The sequence below is a fragment of the Marmota flaviventris genome, chromosome X, assembly GCF_047511675.1.
Source record: "Marmota flaviventris isolate mMarFla1 chromosome X, mMarFla1.hap1, whole genome shotgun sequence".
Taxonomy (NCBI): domain Eukaryota; kingdom Metazoa; phylum Chordata; class Mammalia; order Rodentia; family Sciuridae; genus Marmota; species Marmota flaviventris.
Genome location: NC_092518.1, coordinates 83358522 through 83379613, shown reverse-complemented (window position 1 = coordinate 83379613; position 21092 = coordinate 83358522). Strand labels below are relative to the sequence as shown.

Sequence of the window (21092 nt, the reverse complement as noted above, 5' to 3'; positions counted from 1 at the left end):
AAGCCTATTAGGGTTGTAATAGGCTAGTATCCTGTCTGATAGTGTTTTCTGAGGCTCTCTCTTTCACCTTTATTCCTGAAGAGGAGAGACTCTCACTCCCACAGTTGTGGAGCCAATATGAAGGTACCAGGATATTTTGTTTCTCTTACTATGCTGTTGTCCCAGGTCTGTGGATCTTACAAAGTTTCTGTTTTTCTCCTATTGATTCCCTGTGTTTTCTCATGATAATTCACCTTAATACGCTGGTATAGACCTTTTGCTTTGATTTTTCTTTGTGGAAGTACAAGTGAGCGTTGTATGCCTCTATACAGCCATCTTGAAGAGCATTGTTCAAATTCTGAACAAGCTTTTTCAATATTAGTCATGCTTCTTAGATACCAAGATCTGAGTAAATTATAATTTTAAATAACTAAGATTTATGAGTTCTGTACATACTTGTCTTGGAAGCATTTTCTGAAAAATATAGGGTTTTGAGTTTAAGTATATAGATAATATGGAAATTTAGGATAGTAAAAATAACATTTAAAAAAAATTAACAAAGTATTGGCATTATCATGAGTCACTGTTGGTGTAGCAAACCCTTGAATAGCCATAACTTTCTTATGCTCTTTTTTGGATCCACTAACAAACTGGAATACCTTGTAATTAATATTTTATTATTTAATCAATCAAGTACAAGAAATGTAATAGAATTGAAAAAATAAAGCAAATATTCCTCTATGTATGGTCACTTATTATATATAAATATTTACATATTTTTCTCAGAAAAGTACACATGGAAATTTTTTTACAGATAATTTTTTTAAATTTATGTATTTATGTTTGTACCAGGAATTGAACACAGAAGTCTTTAACCACTGAGCCACATACCCAGCCCTTTTTTATATTTTATTTATAGACAGTGGGATTACAGGTGTGTGCCACTGCACCATGGAGTTTATTTTTTAAATCTTTTAATATGTCTTTTTAATTATTTGATTGCCTTAATATGATTATAATATAAATATCATAACAATTCACTGTGCATGTTAGATAAAAGAAAATGTGTTACAAAGATAGGAAGGATTAAGGCTATATTTACATGGTGTGGAATAATCAGCCTTATCTAATTTAATTTATTTGATCAACACGTTAAGCTATTCATTCTGTAATATTTTATATAAAAGGCAGAATACTTCTGAGAAATATTTATAGTTTCTACTTGTTTTGTAAATTCAGCCTTAGACAATGTTTTGAGAATATATGCCTAATAAAATTTTCTTTATATTTGGATTCGTTCATCCATTAAATAAATTTCATTTTAATAATATACTTGTAAAATATCTGTGACTGGGGATGTAGCTCAATGTTAGAGTTCTTGCATAACATGTGCAAAGCACTGGGTTTCATACCCAACACTAAAAAAAAAAAAAGATAGAAAAATTAAGTAAAATAATTATTGAGTAGCTCTTCTATTTCACCATCTTATTAAATTCAAAAATATACTATATACATACATATATATATAATATGTATACAGTAGAGATATTATATATTATATATATATATATATATAAATATACTGTGTGTGTGTGTATATGTATGTATATATATATATATATATATACATATATATATATATATATATATACACACAGTACATACCCTCTTTATCTGTTTCACATTTGATGACTTTTAAGGAGGTGAAACTTCCTCAGTATTTCATTTAATATCTACTAATCAATTTTATTAATATAAGTAAAATTATTAAATATGTTGCAGTACATTATGAATCTAGAAATACAAGCAAAGTTCTACAATAAACAGGACATAGATAAAACTCCTTCCTTTTATCTGACTTAAATTATATACTTAACAAAAGTTCCCATTGAAACCCAATTCTGAATGAATGTAACTTTGATACTGGTTTCTTCATTTACATATAATTTTGTTACTTGGCTATGCAACAATACAAAGTTACGTTTTGAAAGACCCCAGCCCAATAACTTAAGGCCCAGTAATAAATCACCAGGGCTTGCTTCCGCACCTGCACAGACGTCAGATGTATTTTTCAGAAAATCAGTTAAGTGAAACCGATTAAAAGGGAAAAACAGGATGGTTGGGAAAGAGCAGAAGAATAGATTCCAGGGCATGCCTGACTAAACAGGGGCTAATAAGCAGGAATAGAAAAAAAACAGAGTGTTCATATGTAACTGTCATATGGTGTAATTCCAGGAACATAAAATGAAAAATAACTTTACCCTTTAGGTAACCTGTATGTTGGGTTCAAAATAACCAATAAGAAACCTGTTGCTTACCGCGCGCGCGAAACCTGCTCCTTGACCCTATAAAAAATTCTGTACCCCAAAGCCCGGTGTGCCAGTTCACCGAAGCTCCGGCTGAGGTTTCGCTGGGCACCCGCAGGCGCCTGTGTATCAATAAATCACCTCTTGCGTTTGCAGCCAGTGCCTCGTGCGTCTTTCTTAGACAGGGAATCGGTGGGTCTTTCATTTGGCGAGCCAGCCAGGAGAACTCCTATAACCCCGTCCGGATCCCTGCCCAAGGAACACCCGATAACCACTGGGAGGTAAGCTGGCCAGTTCGTGTCATTTTGTGTCTCTGTCTGTCTGGTTGTTATCTTGTTATCTGTTCATGCGCAGCGTCTGTACGATTACGCGTAATCGCTCTGTATTCTGGGCAGCTTGAGAAGGAGTTGACGAACTCGGACTTCTCCCCTGCCACCCTGGGAGACGTCCCAGGGGCTCAGGGAGGCCCATCTTGGGGGGCCTCCAATGTTCTGTAGAGTACACTGTACTCGTGGGTGACGGAGGTGACGGTATCCCTCCTCTCCCTAATCCGTCAGGTACGTTCGGTTTGTGCTCGAGCCGCGCAGCGTTCTCTGTGTCCAGTCTGATATTTGTGTCTGTCTTCTTGCCTTTGCCCGAAGCCGCGCAGCGTTCTTTGTGTTTTGTGTCCTGTCTGATTTGTATCTGTCTCCTTGCCTCTGCATTTTCTCATTCCACCTGAGACTAACATGGGACAATCTATAACAACTTTAACATCTCGCTTTGACTTTTCTCAAAGCCCTATCCTCATTATTAAATTAGTGTTAATTGGCTTTAGAGATGGGAACCAAATTTTCAGTCACAAATTTTGACACTCTCAAGGGGACTTTTAAGAAGTCCCCACTCTGCTCTCTTGGGGAAGCTTAGCACTCGAAACAACTGCAAGCAGAGGATGGACTTTTTGGGAGCTGGCTACTAAAAAGTTAGAAGAAAAAAAAAAAAATGCCTAATGCCTAAGGTCAAACCAAACTGGAGGAACTGATCCTATGGGTGAAAGATAGGATTAAGGGACTCCCAGCAGCTGCCAGAGCCATTTAGCTCTGGGGAGTTCCCTGGGTCCTTATCTACATCTTAAGGATTACGCTACCTCTGTTTACTTAAAAAGAAGGGACACTAAATGCAGTAAAGCCAGTCACACTGGGACCCTTGATTTTACACCTATAGTTGCCTCTACGTGAAAACATCTGGTCCACTCATGGGAAAGTCTATGGTGCCACTGATGGGAGTCATAATTAAATGAAAGTTCAAAACCTGGAGAGATATTTTCTTATCTGGTTGTCTGATTGTTTCTTAGGGATAATCTAGGTTAAATGTGTGTCTAAAAAAAAATAATAATTTTTATTGTAACAATCTGGTATCTGAATGGGTTTCTAAAGCATTGCACTATCTTGCAGTTAAAAGTTGGGTTTAAGCAATTGTTTAGTTTGATTTCAGATAGTTCATGCTAAAAAACTTAAATACTTGGGATAAAAAAAAAAAATTAAAAAGTTTCAATTTTGAACTGGGTAGCCTGAAAAGAAATTAAAACGTTGGTCTGGCTCATAAAAATGACATTAGATAAAATACCAATAGTCTTAGAAATTTTCAAAGCTTAATTTCAGATATATATGGTAATGTGTGGGCAAATTTAATGTAACTCAATGCTGCTTTAGAAACTTCAGAACAAGCAAAGTGGCTTAGAGGTACTAAAGAAATTTCTTCTGATGGTAGAGATCCTATTTCCAGTTTTATATGAACAAGTTTTTCTAGTGTAAAAAGATATAAAATTTTAAATTTTGGAAATTGCTTCTTAAATTTGTATCATAATTTTCAACATCTAAACCTGGAAATATAACTTAAGGTTAAAATGTCTTAGGCCTAAAGTGTCTGCTCAAAATAGCAGTTTTTTTTTTTCCCTGCTCCTTCCAGACCTTGGTCAGGGCTTAAACTGATATGCAAACAGAAGCAGCTTGGAGCTCAGGCCCAAGGAAAAAAAAAAAAAAAGGGGGGGGTGGGGAATAAAAGTGTCTTTTTACCTGAACTCAAACTAGACCAAACCAAGAAATAAATTGTATGGTATTTACTAACTACTGGCCAGTCATCTTTTTTTAGGATTCTTGTTTTTTTTCTTAGATTCTGTATTTTTTTGAGCTCGTGATTCTGATCCTGCAGACCTAGGTTAATGTTTTTCTGATCAGTAAAGTTTTTTTTTAAAAAAAACATTGCAATGGAGATTTCATCTGCGAAAAGCTACGAGGCCTTTATTATTGTTATGTGTGCACACTCTTGTTATGTGTTGTATGTCGGTATGTCTGTATGTGTGTATGTCCATATATCCTACAGTGATATAACAATTGACAGATGAGGAGCGCTCATAAAAAAAAAAAATTAATTAAAAAATTAAAAATAGATCCAAATATCTTTAATTCACGTGATTCAAACGGTTCAATTTAGATTGGGTAAACAGATAAAAGTAAAGATGTCCTCAAAATTAAGCTTATAAGTTTCTCTAAGTGTTCAAAAAGGCCCTAATAAAATGTTAACTCTGCTTAAATTTAAAAGTTTACAAGTATTGTTTCAAAATGTGAACAAAAGGAGGTTTATGTAATTATGGTGTTATTAATGTGTTCATATCTTCCAGGTATACAAGTCTGTAAGGTAGAAGCTTCAAAAGAACATTATATCAAGCTGGTGTTCTAAAGTTGTATGGTAATTTTAGGCTTAAAAAAAAAAAACATGTTGGAGATTCAATTATATCATTTGTGTTCTATAACTGAACTTGTTATCAATAAGATATGTACGGTTCCATGTTACTTTCTACTCTGAGATACAATTCATGTATTTTTAAGTTAATAAGAGCCTAATCTATGTGAAGGTTTTATTGCAAAACACAAAAGTACATTACTACTTTTCTACAAGAGGTTAAAAGCTTTCAGCCTTTAATTCATGTTTTAGGTGTGATATTATGTTGTGTTAGCTAATGTTCATGTAAACTTGAACAACAATTTATGTAAACTTTGTAAAATGATCAGCTTCAGAACTATAGTACTTGAGATTTATAAAGAGCCCTGCCTTACTTGAAATAAGGCTCTGTCCCATCTCACTACATGTGAAAGTGGCTATGAAAGAAGTAAGCCAGATTTCAGTACAGTTAAAGTTGTGTCCAAAAGTAGGTTTTTGCCAAGATTACTAGGATCTCAAACAGGAAATTATGATGTATAACCCTGCCAGAATTCAAGGTAGCTATTATATAAGCTAAATATGTTTTTACCCTAGTTAGTTTTGTTTTGTAGTTTGCTTATAGATGGTTTAAGGATTGCCTGTTAATGTTTTAAAGAGGTATTGCTTTAAGAACACAACCTGGGTCAACATAAGATAAGGAGTTATCACCTACAGGATAGAGAGATAGACATTAAAGCCCAGTGCTCTTAATATAAGGCTGTTAACTTATTTGCTGGATGTTTAAGATCAAGTTTTTAAAATTAGTTAAATTTAAAAGGCCAAGAAAACCAATATTCGGCTCTTGCCCTCTGAGTCAGTCTGAATCAGGGAATAGGGGACTTCTCCAAAGGGCTCAGCAACTCTAGGCCACATAACCTCCTGAGCAGGGAGATTAATGAGACCAGTGGAGGACAGAAAGCCAATCGGTGCATTTGCTGTAAAGAGGAGGGTCATTAGAAAAGGGAGACATCCCTGATGCTTCTGAGGGAAGCCATATGGTCAAGCAAGGCCTGGATCCATCCTAGCGCAAATGGCACTAGCAGAACTGAAAAGCTGCTATGAAGTTCCCGAGGACTCCCAGGATAACTCAGCTGACTGTAAACAATAGGTAGAAACAAAAGTCAGTTTGACTTGCTTCATCTTAAACACTTAGCAAAGACAGTCAAAGCCAAAGCACAGCTGTTCCTGGACATCTTAAATGATAATAATAGTTAAATGTAACTTCCATAAATAAGTAGACTGAAGGCTACAAAAGAGATTCTTAGACAGAAATGCCTGATAACTGTCAAAGGGACTGCTAGAGTAGTTTTAGTCTAAGGCCTTTATTTCTAGCCAACGCAGGTAGGCTTGATGTTTGCTAATATGGTTATCCAGCCCTAAGTAACAGAATTAAAGATTTCTCTATTAGACACAGAGGTTATACTAGTAAAAGGATTTTGCAGGATCAGATGGCATTAAATTATTAAACTATATCTTAAAGAAAAAGACATCTGTAACCCTACATGTTAGTTGTTGTGTTGACATCCCTGACATTTCTGACAATGTGACAAATATCTTTAAAGATTTACCTGCTCAGATGGAAGCCATGTCCTCAGCAACTTTTTCGTGGAAACAATATCCTAGCTCCTAGTTCCTGGTACTGCCTGATGGAAAACATTGTTAATCTTTGTCTTGGCCATTATACTCATTGGCATATTCCTGTGCTGTGGCATTTATTACTGCATCAATATGGTTCCAGTACTAATAAGTTCTTGTTTCTCTTATAGACCACCCATCACTCAAATGGCCCTCCAGCCTATTACTTCTCAATTAGACTTTCATCATGGACCACTCGATAGACCCGATATTTTTAAGGGGGACTCCAAACTGCTTGCCCCACGCCGTCCCTTTTCAGCCTGAAGAAGCCAGAAAGATTCTCTTCGTCCCCCTTCCTCACAGCAGTAAGGAGTTCCCAAATTTAAAAAAAAATAAATAAATAAAGCCAGATTTAAAGTTAGGTAGTCAGTGTAGTTAGGTAAATCGGGGGTCTAATATCAAGTGACCAAGTCTATCACTGTCTTAGAGAAATCTCTCTCTTCCCTCGCAGAAGTCGTACTACAAAATAGAAGGGGATTAGATCTGTTATTCCTTAGGAAAGGTGGTCTCTGTGTGGTTTTAAAGAAACAATGTTGTTTTTACGCTGACCATACAGGGGTAGTCCGGGAAACTATGGAAAAGGTCACTGAAAGGCTGGCCAAAAAAAAAAAAAAAAAAAAAAAAAAAAAAATTTGAGGCTCAACAAGGATGGTTTGAACACTGGTTTAACAAATCCCCATGGTTAACTACTTTGCTATCCACCATAGCGGGACCTTTAGTTATTCTGCTAATAATCCTAACGTTTGGACCCTGCATACTCAATAGATTGGTGCAATTCATGAGAGAGAGACTTTCTATAATCCAAACTATGGTTCTAACTCAACAGTACCAGTTGCTTAAACAACAAACAGGGTCACACACAAGCTTAATCCAAGAACCTGAGCAAGCAGAACAATGGATATAAGATTCTATCCATGATAAAGAAAAAGGGGGGAATGAAAGACCCCAGCCCAATAACTTTAGGCCCAGTAATAAATCACCAGGGCTTGCTTCCGCACCTGCACAGACGTCAGATGTATTTTTCAGAAAATCAGTTAAGTGAAACCGATTAAAAGGGAAAAACAGGATGGTTGGGAAAGAGCAGAAGAATAGATTCCAGGGCATGCCTGACTAAACAGGGGCTAATAAGCAGGAATAGAAAAAAAACAGAGTGTTCATATGTAACTGTCATATGGTGTAATTCCAGGAACATAAAATGAAAAATAACTTTACCCTTTAGGTAACCTGTATGTTGGGTTCAAAATAACCAATAAGAAACCTGTTGCTTACCGCGCGCGCGAAACCTGCTCCTTGACCCTATAAAAAATTCTGTACCCCAAAGCCCGGTGTGCCAGTTCACCGAAGCTCCGGCTGAGGTTTCGCTGGGCACCCGCAGGCGCCTGTGTATCAATAAATCACCTCTTGCGTTTGCAGCCAGTGCCTCGTGCGTCTTTCTTGGACAGGGAATCGGTGGGTCTTTCAGTTTGAAAAGTAGATAATGTGGGATTAATTTAGTAAAACTAAGCATTGTTTAAGTCAATGAGCCCTCTTCTCAGACAAAAAAAAATATTGAATGTGAAAATATTCTTAAGTGATTAAATGTCAGCAATTACATCCTGCCTAAGCATACAGGAAATACAAGCCAAGAAAAAAAAAAAAAAAAAAAAGTACTCCCTTAAATGTTATTTTGGCAGCAGGTAATTTTTCCTGAGGAGAAAGAGAACTGGAAGGAGACAGTTGGCATAAACTGCAGGTGGCTGCTGAGGGGGAGGTGTCATTGGGGAAACACAGTAGGTGGCTTAAACTCCTGAAAAGGAGGTGACAGTTGGAGACTACAGCAGGTGTTTGTTATGAGGAAAACAACCTCTTACTAGATTTGTAATTAATTTTCTCCCAGCATTTTCCCTGCAATATTCTGGTATTTGGTATTTTATTTGACAGTACCAGAGATGCCTAAATATAATTATAAAGCCTAACTTTTTTAGACTAAACAAATTTCACCATCGTTAGTTTTCCTACTGATTGACACTAAATCTCAAAAATAGACAGAATGTCAAAGATGGCATTATATTTTTTCAATGAATTTTTAAAAATCAAAATTCCAAATATTTTAAAAAATAAATATTTGAATGTGAAAGAGAGAATAACAAATTTAATTAATCGTTAAGAACAGTGAAGCAAACAACTAGTTACTACTCAAATTGTTTTTATAATAAACAAGTACCAAAGCATTATGACCATTTTCACTGTACATAAATTACCTATGTCATGATATTTACCCATAATCTAATTTATAAAGATGTGACATTTTTGTAGTTAACCTGAAGAGATCTGATTATAATTTTTAAGACAATTCAAGTAGTTTTTGTGAGTAATGTTCAGATATTAAGAGTTCAAAAGACTGAAAGTCTTTCAATAAACCAGCATCAAAGTGACAACATGGGCAATATTTCATTTTCAGGTTTTTCCAATTTATTATAGGATATCAGTAGAAACCCAGAGGTTCATAGAATACTATGAGTATGCTCCATAAGTATGGACATTCATTCTTGAACAATTACTTATTCTGTCATGATTAATTCATTTTTCAGTTCAGATCAGCATCTATAAATGGCAAATAGCAAAGAAAATGAGCTAGTGCAAGAACTAAGATCTGCCACTAACCAGCCACCTCCATTACTGTTCTCTAAAAGCAGAGACTATATTATGAAATTCCAGCATGTAGAGACAGAGGATAGGCTGTGATTTATATAAATTCTTATGTTATAGTTACTAAACAAAAGGGGTGTTTTCATCAGCTTTCCATTGCTATGACAATGTACCTCACATACACAAAATAAGGAAAGATTGATTTTGACCCACTGTTTCATAGGTTTCAGTCCATGCTTTCTTGGCCCCACTGCTTTGGACCTTTGGTTTGACAGAACTTTGTGACAGGGAACACATTGTAGAGCAGAATTGCTCACATCACAGTGGCCAAGAAGGAAAAGGAGAGAGTAAGGAAGGGCCTGCAGACAAAATGTACCCTTCAAGAACATTGCCACAGTGACCTACTTCCTCCCATCTCCTAAAGTATCCACTGCCTCTCAAAACAGCCATCAACTGAGGGTCAAGCTTTCAACACATGAGATTTGGGGGACATTCCACATCCAAACAATAACAAGGGGACAGTATTTTGAAAGTTTTGCTTGAGTAATCAGTGGTATTTCTGGATAACAATTTGCACCACAGTGTGTAAATATTCACTCATTTATATATAACATACAAATAGAAACTGGAAGAAGCAGAAATACAACAAAAGGAAAGGAAGTAATAAAGAGTAAGAAAATATATTGTATATTTTTATATTTTAATTCGTCATTCCATTCAAAATTTTTTGATAGAAGGGTGCTTCCATTAGTCAAGATGAATTTAAATAGTCTAAAACAACATATATGACAAAATAATTGTTCTTAACAGTGATGTGGATAAAAATGTTTTGTGTGTTGTGTTTACAGATGAAGTAGTAAAGAAGAAAAGTACTATGCATGACAAATATAAAGCTCTACATTTTCTAAAAGGTCTTACCATACATTTACTTTCCAAAAGCAATGTGCTTATAATAAAAAATTCACACATTTCAATAGTTTTTCTTAGAAAATTGAAGGTGACTTGCAAAGAAGTAAAATATAATATGGGGACTTACATATGTAGAGAGATTACTTAAAGCAATAGGACAAAATTACTATTCCTCAGGTTCTTAGAATATCAAGAGCACTAAGTGATCTTTTCATTTGGTTTACTCTGCGAGCTTCTCTTCAATGTGATGAATGCTTTCTACACTTCAGTAGAGATCATATTGGAAAAAGCCTTTGATGACTACAGTTTGTAAACGTGTCATGCTCAAAAATGGAATATGTGCTATTTAATTTCAATTAAGCATACTCATAAGCATACCAATTATATACTTTTCACCAGAACAAAATGATATCTGCACTAGCATTGCACAAGATATTCCAAAGGAGAACCAGTGTCTCTACACTATAGAAAGCAAAAGGATTAATAAATAATATACTATCCAAATGGAGAAATAATTTTTTCCAAAGGTTATGTTTCCAAGTACAAAGCTTTGATTCTTAAAGGCAAATAAATTTATCATAGTGAAGTCAGTAGAGTTATTTCAGGCATGCTGTAATTTACAAAAATATTATAATGTAAAGTAAGAGAAACAGGTATAGGAGATCAATTCCTCAGAGACTGAAGAGATAGAAATGACTCAGCATAGAGGAAATGTTTTTCTACAAAGCAAGCAAATTAAAAATCCAATGATTCCCAAACTTTACAGCAGATATGGCAGTACTATTATATATTCATATTTGAAAATGTGAGTGTAGAGGGAAAAGGGAGAAGAGAGTTAATAGGAGAGAAAAGTGATACATCCCTTTAAAAAGTCAATTAATTTTCACCAAAAGACATAGCTTTATTTTAAATACATATACCACAAAACTCCCTTAGAGATAAACTAACTGTATAAAATTGGTTAAATGACTAAACCTCTTTGTACTTCAGTTTATGTACTTTACAAATAGGGATATCAGTGTCTATATGATAAAGTTTCTGATAGTTATAAAAATGAGATAATACATACAAATTTTAGTACTTGTAATAACCAAGATCTTGGTACATATTAATTATTATTTCCTACAGCATGAAGTTATTGTCAAAGAATCTTTGGGAAAGGAAAATACGAGGCTTCAAAATAAAATATTAACTAATGGAGCATTTTGTTTTATGCATGATAGTTGCCATGCTAATATATAAAAAGAGCTTAAGTAATTTGATTTCTATATAAGCTCAAACTTGTTCTAAAATTGTATCATATTTCATCTTTATAAAGTAAGTTAAAATAAAAATGTCTTCCTTTTATTAAATGACATAGGAATTAAATTAAATTAAAGTTAGGCTTTCAGATAGGAGAGCTTCCAATAGGAAACCAACTAATGTGTTCTCATATATTATTCACTCATGTTTTATTTTTTCTGTACATAACATGGTGCATATTCTGTAGCTCACAAAGAAGGAACAAAAATAATTTAATTAATTAAGTGGTAGTAATTTTCCCATTTCAAATCTATGTGTTTAGTTGTTTGTAATTTCACTTTTCTCATTTTACCAAATGGGATTACTTATGGATTCTTTTGTTCTTTTAAAATTAATTATAAACTTGGCAATATTAAGATATCACCCCCTTTTCTTTTTCAAACAACTATATTCACATTTGACTGGGCAGATGGAACAGAAAAACTCTGATGGTAAAATGAGAATGTTTAAAGTGAGGCTGTTGGATCATTTTACTATAAGCCATATTTAGTGCCTGCAAACTAAGCACCAGATTTAATAGCCGCAGTAATGCAGTAAGGTTCAAAAGTCAGCCAGAGTTTCCAAAACAGAGGAAGATTCAATATCTCCTGGCTTCTAGTTAGTTTTTACATTACTACATCATTTCTTAATCCTCCCACATTAGGGAAGAATGTATAGGCAATCTATTCATTCACACATACACATTTTGGTGTAATGTGTATTTTGAATTGTCAGTGTTTTTTTTAGGTCTTTGTTTATTTGTCTCAAGATAGGAAGTGTGTTTATCCCTGGTTAATGGGAATTTCCTTCCATCCCATTGTTTCCCAAAATTAAGAAAAAGCATTTTTATTTTTTAGACAGGATTTAATTGCTAATGAAGAAAATGCACACATGAAGAAACTACAATTTATGATGTAAAATATTTATGTCCATTCTTTTATCATGTGCTTAACAAGTATTTGATTGAAATAAGGAAACTAAAAATACATGATAAGGAAAACTGATCACTCTAAACTATCCTCACATTCCTTATCCACTAACTCCTTAATTTCACTTTTTCAGATTAGAGTGAATTGAGAGCTATAGAGAATGGTTATCAAATTATGATACTATTAGTAAAATGCAGTTTTAATATTGAATATGTTTGATACCTCTGAAGTCACCTCAATTTAATACCATTGGTAAATCATATATATATATATATGTATATGTATATGAATGTGTGTGTATATATATATATATATATATATATATATATATATATATATATATATATCTTTTGTTCCCATTTGCTTTATCATCAGTGTGAATACTAGAGCATAAAACTCAATATTTTGATTAAATTAATCATATCATTCAATCCATGCTTCTTGGGTATTTTTTTAAATTTTATTTATTCTTATTAGTTATATATGACAGAAGAATGCAATTCAATTCATATTACAGAAATAGAGCACAATTTTTCATGTCTCTGGTTGAATACAAAGTAGTCACACCATTTGTGTTTTCATCAATGTACTTAGGGTAATGTTGTCCATCTTATTCCACCGTTTTTACTATCGCCATGCCCCAACTTTCCCTCCCTCCCCTTTGTCCTACCTAAAGTTCCTCCCATGCTCCCCACCCTGCCAGGAGCTGCCACACAAAAGTGAGCATGGACCCTTAGCCTTGAGCAATGGAGGTGTGGAGACTGGTTTCTGTTGTTCATGGAAACAGGTAGATCTCAACTCCACTCATAAGGGGAGGATGCTCTGGGAGTGGGCATCACCCAATGAGACTGGGCTACACTCCCCTGAAACCCAGCCCCTTGACTCATTTGGGTTGAACTTTCTCGAATGTCTTTCTCCCCAAGAAATAGAGGATTTTAAGATGGCTTGCTCTCTCTTTCCAATGGACCCTTAAGGTTGAGAGCCTTCCCTGATTCCTGCAAGCAAAAGGTATTTATGTGTGTTTCATGCTGCTTTCACTGTTTTCTTAAGTTATTGATGCAGCCAGCTCTTGTGAACCCAGCTCAGGTTGCCATCCGGACTAGCTGGTGATACTGCCCCATCCCCATTATGAATCAGCATTCATATATCAGAGAAGACATTCAGCATTTGTTTTGGGGGGGTTGGCTTACTTCATTTGGCATTATATTCTCCAATTCCATCCATTTACCTGCAAATGCCATGATTTTATTCTCTTTTAATGCTGAGTAATATTCCATTGTGTATATATGCCACAGTTTCTTTATACATTCATCTACTGAAGGACATCTAGGTTGGTTCCACAGTTTGGCTATCATGAATTATGCTATGAACATTGATGTGGCTGTGTCCCTGTAGTATGCTGATTTTAAGTCCTTTGGGTATAAATCGAGGAGTGGGATAGCTGGGTCAAATGGTGGTTCCACTCTCATTTTTCCAAGGAATATCCATACTGCTTTCCAGCAAACAATCTAAGTATAATAAAATAAGCCTTAACCTTGGTGGATAGCAAATTTGGTTATTTAAGTATCCGAAATATATCAGATATTCTTCCCGTTTTTTTTTTTTTTTTTTTTTTTTTTGTCAATAAAGAGTATGTATGCACAGGTAGAAAAACAAGTGCAATTCAATATGATTAAAGGACTGAAAACTCATTTTTCCAACTATATTAATCATTCTAGGCTGTCTGCACTAGGGTCTGACACCACAGTATAGGTTTAAAGGGTATTGCTTCCAGAATGCACTATAATTGTTAAAATACAGAAAGCAATATTATGGTGTGATTTTGATTGTTAAATTGTAAGTTGGTGGCAAGTAGCTCAAAACAGAGATAAGTGAAAAAATACTGATTATATACATTTAAATTGGGGTAGGGATGCAGAAAGAGAAATGTCTTGACCTTGGGTATTTGCCAGCAGGTGAAAAAAAAGAAAAAACCTTAAATATCAGTAATGAAAGACCTAGGACAAACAGGAATAGCATTCATTGGAAAAAGATTTTCCAGGTGTGTTTTCATTCAGCTATACTTAAATATATGTAAATAGCAAAGTATGAATTTGGCAGCTACCTCACCACTTTAAGAATTATATCTATGCAGATGACTTGAAAAGTGTTACAGTATTTTGCTTCACTTCTACTTGCAAAAGCTTCCTCGAATTATCAGGTCCTAAAGGAAGTTCATTTTCTTTCATTTACTACACACACACATACACACACACACGTATCATATGTTAATCCCATATTTTTATCAGTACCACACCAAAGTTAACCTGAATTAAAATCATAGAAACATATTTTAGTATTTCTTCTCTTTTATTCTCAACTTTCAAATGGTCTTAGCCAAAAGGCAAACAAACAATATCCTATCTACAATGCCTTAATATTTCATCATTTGTATAGTCTCTTGAATCTAATGTTCTGTCTTCATTTTCACTTATACGTTTTTTTTTTTTTTAACCCTGATTGAACTCAGGGACCCTTGACCACTGAGCAACATCCCCAGCCCTATTTTGTATTTTATTTAGAGACAGGGTCTCACTGAGTTGCTTAGCACCTTGCTTTTGTTAACGCTAGTTTTGAACTCGCAATCTTCCTGCATCAGCCTCCCAAATCACTGTGATTACAGGCATGTGCCACTGCATCTGGCATGGTTTTTTTTTAGTCAACTTTGCATCACCACATCAAAAATACCTGACTAGAAAAACTTAGAGGAGAATAAGTTTATTTTGACTTATGCTTTCATATGTTCAGTCCATGGAGGGACAACTCCATTACTCTGGGTTCAAGGTGAGCCAAAACATAGCAGAAGGGAATTGTGTACTAATGTTGCTCTGTTAATTGCGGCCAGAAAACACAGAGCAAAAGAATAGAAGGGGCTGAAAAAAAGAAGATCGCTTTCAGGGCATGCTCCTAGTGATCAACCTCCTCCAGCCATGCCCCATATGCTTTCACATAAAATTAGGTTGAACTGTTTATTTTAAATCTTTCAAAATCCCATCATTTCACCTCTGAATGTTCCTATATTCACTGAGGAGCTATTGAAGGACACCTCATATCCAAACTATTATGTTCCACCCATGGCCCCCAAAAGCTCATGTCCATCCCATAATGCAAAATTCATCTGTCCATCTCCAAGTGTTTCATAGTATTTTTTTTTTATATGAGGGATTATATCCATGGGTATTTAACCACTGACCCACATCCTCAGCTATTTATTTATTTATGTAGAGATAAGTTTTCACTAAGTTTCATAGAGCCTCACCACATTGCTAATGCTGTTCTTGAATTTTCAATTCTTTCAGCCTTCTGAGTCACTGAGACTACAGACATGCAACACCATGCCTGGCTCATACTCTTTACAGTTAAAGCATTATCCCAGATTTCACGTTCAGAGTCTCATCTGACACTCAAGACTTTTTTTTTTCTGTGAGTCCCTGTAAAACTCAAAAGCAGGTTATATATATTCAATATACTGTAACACAGAGTACTTGTTTAGAAAAGGGAGGGATAGGAGCATAGATAGAAGGGATGGAGTCAAAAGAAGACTGAAAATCAGATGTTCAAATAGATCCCATAACTCCATATATAACACATAGGATACATGGTGGTGAGATGTGCTCTCCAAAAGTCTTGGGAATTTCCTTCCTTTTGGCATTTCCAGGTATAACTCATATTTACATTTAGCGTGAATCTTCTCTGTATCCAGCTGCTTTCATCAGTAAATGATCCTTACTGGCTTCTCTTAATTTGTGAGGATTCTTATCCAGCTTCAACTTCACCTTAATATCTTTATTCATCACCTACTCATGGGAAGCCCACAGGAATTCTGACCCTGCTACACTTTTCCTGGCCTTCCTGATGTTCCTTTGAAATCTTGGTAGAATCTTCCATGACTAGTAACTCCAGCATTCTGCATTCCTGCAGAACCAGCACCATGTAAACAATGTCATAGTCTGCCAATAGCTTGTGCAATATTCAAAGCCAGTGTAAACATGGTTGTAGTATCCCCTGAGAGTATGGGGATGGGTTATATGTGGTGAAACAAATTCCTACACCACCCCCCACCACTATAGAGTTTTCCCTTATATGCCCTTGAAACTACAATGAGTATGATCTTGCAAATTCTTGATATTCCTCAAGCCATTTTTTTCTATTGTCTCTATGCAAAACCCTTAGATTACCTTTAATAGCTATAATCTCATCAATAACCATCAATTCCTTGACCACAAATTTACATGCACTTTTCTTGTAACACTACAGTGATTTTAAATCTTTTGTCTCTGATTTTTGCTCCTGAATCTCAGTGCAAATTTGGCTAAAATCTTCCAGAAAATCCATGCCACAGACTGAATGCTATGCTGCCACAAAATTTCCTCCACCAAACCAATCAGTCCATTAGTTTATAAGTCAGCATCACACAAAATATCAGGACATGGAAAAATGTAAACAAGTTCTTTACAAGAACATAGCATCAATGGTCCCCATTCCCCTCTGAAACCTCATTAGCACAATCTTTACTCTCTGCATTCTTCTCAGTGTTCTGATTTTCTGAGGTTCCAGAAGAATTACCCATTAAGTTCTTCCTATAACATTCTAAGCCTATTCCAGCTTGCATCTCCTAGGTTTTGCAACCTATTTGTGTAAACTATGTCCAAATCCAAATGTTTCTGAACCACATGATCAGGTCAGTCGTAGCAATGATCCCACTTCTCAGTATCAATTTCTGTTTTATTCATCTTTAGGTCACTATGACCAAAATACCTGACAAGAAAAGTTTAGATGAGGATTTTTTATTTTGTCTCAATTTCAGAGATTCAGTTTATGGTGTGTTATTACTTCAGACCCAAGCTGAGGCAGAACATTATAATGGAAGGTTTTTTTGAAAGAGTGCTGCTCTGTTCATTATTGCCAAGAAGGAGAGAGAGAGAGAGAGAGAGAGAGAGAGAGAGAGAGAGAGAGAGAGAGAGAGAGAGATAAAGTAGCTACAAGAAAGTTGAACTCTTCAGGTTATACCTTCAGTGACCCATTTTCTTCAGCCATGCCTCACTTGCCAACAATTACCACCCACCTGGTTCATACAACTAGGACAGACTGATTTTGTTATAGCTCTCATAACCATATCATTTTATCTCTGAATATTCATTAACATGGAGGTTTTGGGGGAACATCTCATATCCAAACTATGAGCAATTATCAAGTATTTCATTAACTAAATAATTCCTTATAATCTTTCCCCATTCATCTGTCTGAAGCTATTAGCATCAGCATCTTTTTAAAATAGCACCACTAAAGGTTTGGTTTTCTTAGGCACTAGCTAGTGGGCATGCTAAAGGTCTTACCAATATTATTACATTATTTGTTACATTTCCCTTATGAGATAGAACTATTATCTTGATTTCATTGATGTAATTCTAAGCCTTATAAACTGGAGTCACAAAACTATAAACAGTGGAGAAAATATTTGAACTCAGACTCTTTGATTTCAGAAAAAAGTAACCTTATCGACTATGTTACACTGTTTTGTGAAACAATTTCAACATACTAATTCCAGCACATGCCCACCTTGGAAATTGTATAAGACATCCTTTCATGGGCAGCTAATAAATAGTTTACATTTATTGTCAATCCAATATTGGGGATTGTTTTATTTAAACTTTATAATGGCCATATAAGTTAAATTTGAAAATACTTTCAAAAAATAAAATTAACACAATTATATTCATGTTGTACAATTTAATTTTATATATATATATATATATATATATTACAATAATGAAATCAAATCAAGTTGGTCACTATATTGATCACCTCATTTATTTGTCACTTCTTTTTGGAGTAACATCAAAAAGTAACCTTTCTTTAATCATTTTGAAATATACTATACCTTATTATTAACTATTATTATTCTACTGTTCAATAGAACGACATTACTTATTCTTCCTAAATTGTAACATTGTACATGTTGATAACCCCCTTTTCATTATTCTTCATTTAACCACTCACCAGTCTCTGACAACCACTCTTCTACTCTTCACTATGCGACCAACAGTTTTTTTCTAGATTCTGCATATGAGTAGGATTATGTAGTGTTTGTTTTTCTGTTTGACTTACTTCACTTAATATAATGTCCTCCATCTTTATCTATATTGTCATAAATGACAGGATCCATGATTTTTATTATTGAATACCTTTCTATGGTGTAGATGTATCCCATTTTCTTTATCCATTCATCTGTTATTGGATATTTGGGTTTATTTCATTTCTTGGCTCCTGTGACTAGTGCTGCAATAAACAGGAGAGTGTTCCTATCTTTTTGATTTATCAATTCCATTTCCTTTGGATGGATATCCACCAGTAGTAGTTTTGGATCATGTGGCAGTTCTATTTTCAATGTATTAAGAAACCTCCGTATTGTTTATTAATTTACATTCCCACCACCAGTGTGTAATTGATTTCTTTTCTCCTCATTCTCATGAGCACTTACTTGTTTTCTTTTGTCCTGTGGTAATAGTCATTCTAAGTAGAGTGAGCTGGTGTCCAACCATAATTTTTATTTTAATTTTTCTGCTGAGTACTGATATTGAATACATTTTGTTTTCCTTTTAAGATTAATGTTCTCTTTTCTATAAAAGTTAAACATGTAGTTGGAGTTTCCTAATATGTAACAAAAATGTGTTTGCTGTAATCTAAACCATGTGGTTGAAATGTAGCCATTTAGAGGCCCCCTCTGGAACATATCTTTGTCTTCAGTCTTCTAATCATAATGCCTATGGTGTAGTGAGCGATTCAAATATAACTATAGCCCTTTCTCTTGCCCTCCCCAATTTTATATTAGTCAGTCATGTAGATTATAATCCTGAACTCCTCCTATTAGAACAAGGGGCAGTTCTGCCTTAGGGTTAAAATCCTGGGCAGACTTTCTGCCCAATGTGCTTGCTTATCATAATTTTTGGTAGCAGCAGTAAAATATGTCTTGTTGAGTAATTTTTGAGTAAGCATGTGATATCTTATGGGACCCCAATATTTCTAACAATTTTCGATTCTATCTGGAATAATTACATTGCTCAGTAACCCCTCCTTAGTGGAGACATGTCCCAGTGCCTTATAGCAGTTGCTTCAGAGTGGGTGGGGGGAAATGCAACCCCTGAGGCTGACAGTGAAATCTAAACAAAAAGTTGATTGTCAATGTAGGGAAAAGGCCCAAGCAAGCATCACAGCAACCAGGTAACTGTGTTCTTGGACCAAGGTAAGAATATCTACTCTCAAAAATAATGTTTCCTTGGTGGTTGGGGAATATCCTGAAGGCTGTGTGAGTGTAACTGAGATGCGTGTGTAAGAAAGCTCCAAAAAGAGGGGTTGATACTTTTCTAGGAAACAGGAGACTACACCCAGGGAAGTGGGATGGGGAAGAATGCAGGAAACCTCAAGTTCATGTAGTTGAGACTCTAAGTTAAAAAACAAAACAAAACACTAAAACTCTAAAGAAAGTGTAGAGCAAGACAGCAAGAGGATGCCAGAGGAAAAGACACCAAAATTCCCCAGATAACCCTCTGGACCTTATGTTAAAATATTGGAAAGATAGTTCTAGGATGAAAGGGTAAAAGAAATCAAAGTTGATAAAATACTTTTGTTGTGTTTGAACCCAGAAATCTATCCTAAAACCTTCAGTATTCTGGCTCAAACTTTTGGCCTCCTCAAGGCCAAAACTCCCTAACTTCTGCCTCTAGGAATGATGACAACAATGAGGGGAGAGAAGAATCTAAGCCAGCTTCAGTGGCTCCCACTCTTCCATCTGCTCTGTGTCCCTCACTGCTAGGCTATAGAAGGAATTAAAACAATGTCAAAGGATATACAGGTTTTATTTTCTGGGGAGGAACAAGGGAGGATTTGAAGAGCAACAATGGCAACTTGGGAGTAAATACAGCCATGTTATTTTTTTCCCAAAATCTCTGTCTTGTTTTTGTTCATGGATTTTGTTGTAAATTTTGTTCTTTGCACCTAAATTAATATGTTTTGTTCCAATTAGTCGTTTTTTGTCCATCTGGAGTTTTTAGTCCTCTGTTTTTCCTGCTGTCTTATTCAGAGGTCAATTATTCAAGAAAAGCCCACAAAATTTTTGTTTCATGTTAGTTTTTATGTATGTTTGTGAACACCTGTGTATTTTATGTTGAATATATATGTGCTTATGTCTATCATTTACATGGCATCAAAATTGTCATAGATAAATGAGAGCTCATTAAAAAAAAAAGAAAAGAAATTATTTCCATTTCTGTTAGTTCATGGGACTTAAAACTTTAAGAAAAAGTTCAACTTAAGTTGGTTAAAAGATAAGAGTAAAAGCCTTGAAATGTTAATTAGGATTGTTCTTCATGGGTAACCTTAGGTAAAAATGGGTAAATTAGACTAATATAAATGAGAATAATTTACAAAGTTAAAATACAAAAGCATCACCTGCTAAATATAAACTCACATACTCTTGGCTTCTTAAATTCTGTAAGATAACATATATTTGGGTATATTTAGTGTGATTTTATGAACTGGGAAATAAAAAGGCAGTACAGGATTGCTTTGCTTTTGGGTTTTCACTAAAAGTAAGACTATTAAGACTTAGAATTCCAACTGGCATAATTCTACATGCAAATAGTACAAA

The 21092-nt window shown here is 34.9% G+C and overlaps 1 long non-coding RNA gene across 2 annotated transcripts; it reads left to right on the top strand.

The window, feature by feature from the left end:
• Window positions 1-2543: 2543 nt before the first annotated feature.
• On the top strand, window positions 2544-8071 carry LOC139703362 (uncharacterized). 2 transcript variants are annotated; one of them, XR_011705740.1, is made up of 3 exons: window positions 2544-2566; window positions 4945-5012; window positions 6791-8071. It is a non-coding gene; the product is annotated as an uncharacterized lncRNA (long non-coding RNA). The 2 variants fall into 2 exon arrangements; XR_011705741.1 differs by lacking the exon at window positions 2544-2566 and adding an exon at window positions 2575-2842.
• The last annotated feature ends 13021 nt before the right edge of the window (window positions 8072-21092 follow it).